The 4071-nt window shown below is 39.3% G+C and overlaps 1 long non-coding RNA gene across 1 annotated transcript; it reads right to left on the bottom strand.

Annotated features, from left to right (window-relative positions):
• Nucleotides 1-936: 936 nt before the first annotated feature.
• LOC138886843 (uncharacterized) lies at nt 937-3835 on the bottom strand. The gene is made up of 2 exons (XR_011405762.1): nt 3266-3835; nt 937-2027 (listed from the first exon to the last, which is right to left on the bottom strand). It is a non-coding gene; the product is annotated as an uncharacterized lncRNA (long non-coding RNA).
• Between the last annotated feature and the right edge of the window lie 236 nt (nt 3836-4071).

Here is a 4071-nt window from a genome sequence, read left to right as displayed (position 1 = left end):
CTGTTTTCCAGACACGCCCCATGACCCCTTGGTCGCGCCCCATGGCGGCCTAGCAAGCCTCACAATGCCTAGCGCTATGGTCGGCCCCGTGGTCTTGGCTGCGCCAAGTGACAAGCGCGCATGCGCCTCTGTCGCCCCACCGATGCCTCTCGCCAGCGCCCAAGGGCTGGCCAATGACAACAGCGTCGCGTGCCCTGAAAATGTCGCGTGCGCAGATCCTGATGCCTCGCCAGCGCCCAGCTGCAGGCCCATTCCAGCAGTGCCTCGCGCACAGACCCTGATGCCAAACATCAGCACCCAGCCTCAGGCCAACACAGCAAGTGTCGCGCGCGCCCACAGTAACGCGCGCGCAGACCCTGACCTGCAAGACAAAGTTGCTGTCATCGGACTTAGTTCTACCTTGTAATAAACTAAGCCCTTTTCATTGTAATTATAGGCTAGTTTACATCATTTTCATTCAGTGTGCTTCTACAGCTTTATTAGGACTAGTCATGTAATGTTGGTTTATTTTTTTAAGCATTATTAAGGGGGACCAAACAATCAAACATTTTCAAGCAAGCATTTTTCTGGTGTCTCTCCTCCTCGACACCGCATCTTTGTAATCAGCATTTCAGTCATCAATAAAATCATCATCATCATTCAAAACCCAATTTTCTCTCAGCTTCCGCAATTGCTCGTGACATTGGTTTTCCCACACGGCACTGACAATCTAGTCTAGCGTGCGAAGGGGACCTCATTGGCGGACAGCAACCGCACTGAAATTGGTTGTTTAGCCTTACGTTGCCCTTCCAAAGAACATCAGGAAGGCGTTGCCTAACAGTCCTCATGTCCCACTCCTCACGTCCCAACCCCTATATCCCCTCAATCCCATGATCATACACACATACGGTAGGCACTCTAGGATTTATACAAATAGCACACACTTGCATCTGAAAAGGGAGGGAAAAAAATGACGAAGGGGGAGAGACTTTTGTTACATGAAAATTTCAAGCAAAAAAAAAAAAAATCACTAGTTTTTCCCGTTAAAAACAACCCTTTCTTCTTCCATAAATAGTCATGAAATTCAGATGAGAAACCACCACTAAAATCGGTTAGTATCATCACAAAATCGCCTGAAAAAACCGAGGCAATTAAACTCATTTTTTGAAGGTCCGATTGCCGTCAAGTTCGAGGTCGTCCGAGTTCCGGTCGTTAGCTTCAGTTCCGGTTTGTTTTCGATTGGGTTCGATCTGCTCTAATGTGAATAAGTTTCATAGTAATTTTTGATTCCTTGAGTTATACACTTCTTATTTGGAATAAAGCTGGAAATAGCCATTTAAAATGGAGGTTGTCTTCTTACAGTGACGTCTTTAAGGTTCGAGTGAAATGAATTTGTTATTTTGAATTTTTCTTGTGGTGTTTATGCTATTGCCTCTAAGATATATTTAATTTTAGGCATCTGAAATATATAGTTAAGAAAAGACATCCATGTTTATTGGCATTCTTTTGAGCCAAGGAGTGACGATGTTAACAATTTAATTGTATCTATATTTAGAACTACTGAATCAACTAGTTTCGCAATAAGACTGAATGTGTGATGGTTTATTAAGAGGAAACGGGATCTTGTTCATCAATGGGTTAAGATATCTATTAGCTCCAAAATCATTATCCATGCCCCAAACTAGATACTATTCTGTAACGATCATGCAATGTGTTTGGTCGCGTAAATGGTTTTAGTGATTAATCTATATCCCTTCCCCAATAATTTCCATAATCATGCCTCACAACAATCTCAAAACTGTCCCGAAGGGACGGCCCAGTTGGGTTTGGAGGGAGTTGTCCACACGGGCGACGCGGGTCGATCCCCCTCAATGCCTTCTGGGTCTAAGCCTGTCGCACGGGGCTTGCCTAGTGCGGTTTACATCCCATGTATGGTTTGCAGGCTATTATACAGTAGGGGTTTACCCAGTGCGCACAGAGTGCTCACCACAGAGCGCTCACCCGAAGGGCAGAGGCTGTGGCAGAGGCTGTAGCGGCTGCGGGTTTTCCTGGAGTTCCAAAAAAAAAAAACAATCTCAAAATTAGGAAAGAAATAAGTCATGAATACGTTAGTATGTGCGCATTAATCGAATTATCGTGATCATGTATACGTTCGTGTGACATAATTATAACTTTCAAATTAAAATCAAGGTATGTGTTCGCGCAATTTTAGGCGAAACAATCTTAATAATAATTAATTGTTATGAATTATGTACACATATGCGTGATAAGATTTTAACACAATAAACAAAACCGATACACATATACGTGAGTCGTTTCAAAGATTAATTCCATAATTTAACAATCAAGTAATTAAAAGCGGTAAAAGGTAAAAATGCATATAGGTTTAAAATGTGTAATAATCGGATAATTAAGCCTAGTATACTTTGCAAAGTGATCGTGCTAAAATCACGAAACTTAGGAGTGTCTGTGAACCTTCTCCCGAGTTAATAGAGTTCCTTACCTAGTCTTCCGTGTTTTGCAGACTTAAATAGAGTCAATTTCCTTGAATTAAGATTTTAAAATAAACCGGTGACTTGTGACACCATAATAATTATTCTAAATGACGACTCTTAAATTAATTAAATTAATCTCATTTCAATAATGTGTGAAAAAATTACTTTCCCCGTAAAAAGGAGGTGTGACAATGACCCCCTAATATTATGATAAAAATGTGTCCCAAAAACAACGAAAAGAATTTTTATATATAGGAGAAGAAAGAGGGGCGGTCATGAGGCCTAAATCCTAAAGCTGATTTAAATTCGAAGTAATTCTTGTCACACCTCCTTTTTCCGCCCCCGCGAAGGTACGTATGGAGTTTTTTCCAATTAAAGGATAATCATGGCTTTATTCACTTTTAAAAAGAGAACAACAAGTAAAATAATCACATGGGCATATAACTGGCAACAACCATGACCGAACAGTAAAACTTTTCTTAGTTTCGTTTCTTCTGTGATTAAATAGAATAGAGATCCATTTGAAATAAACTTAATAAAAGGATATGAAAATCGGTCGAAATCAATTTCAACATATAACCGAACACAGTTACTATATTATGATACCTATTTCCATATTTGTTGGATTGTTTTTCTCTTTCGCTGGATTCACACTTTTAATGGATTAGTGTCTAAATCAAAACAAATAATCAAGGAAAACATTAATCTTCACACAAGTTACCGAAGAAGCAAAATACATAGACAGAAACATATAAGCAGAACAAATCCAAAATAAAGAAAGTGGGTCTTACATTGAATCTTCACACACAAAAACGACAGTAATCACTGGACCGAAATGGAAACCTCGACGGAAATAGGAAGCTCGGACCAAGACTGTCAACGACCCGAGATGTTGGCTGTTGCTGGGTTTTTTTTTTCGACGCAGCAGATTGATTCGAGAAGATGAAGCAGAAGGGGTCGTTTTGATGTGAGAGAGTGGGAGTTTTTTTTCTTTTCAGTTTTTTTAGGAAGAAGAAGATGAAGTCCAAAACCTTTTTTCTCCTTTCCGTTTTTTTTTCGTTTTTCCTTATGAAGAAGAAGGTGACCCCCTTCTTCTAATTTTTTCTTCTTTTTTTTTCAATCTCTTTTCCCTTCTTTTCTTTTTCCAGACCCCCTTTTTCCTTTCCAACTTTTTCCTTTTTAAATCCACCCGTCCCTTTCCAATTTTCCTTTTCATTTTTCAATCCAACCTTTTCCTTTTTTCAAACTCCCCTCCTCCGTTCCTTTTCCCCACTTTTCAAAAGATGTCCGTGTATTCCTCCTCCTTTTTCAAAAGATGTTCCCCATTATCTTGGAGTTGGTGTAAGGTGTGGTGGGTTTGGATTATTATGGGTTAGGTCCGAAAATTAGGCCTAAAAACGGGTAGTTTGAACCCAAATATTATTCTTTTGCCCGGACCCGAGAATAAGAACACGACGTTGTTCAATTAATCCTATGTAAGTAAAATAACTACCAAAATAAGACTGACATTTAAAACAAAACTATTTTTTAATATTTTTTTCAAGATTAAAATAGCTACAAAACATTAATAAATCTATTTTTGTGATTTTCGTTTTTA

Source organism: Nicotiana sylvestris, chromosome 3 (assembly GCF_000393655.2).
Source record: "Nicotiana sylvestris chromosome 3, ASM39365v2, whole genome shotgun sequence".
Classification (NCBI taxonomy): Eukaryota; Viridiplantae; Streptophyta; class Magnoliopsida; order Solanales; family Solanaceae; genus Nicotiana; species Nicotiana sylvestris.
This window is presented reverse-complemented; position numbering and strand designations above follow the sequence as displayed.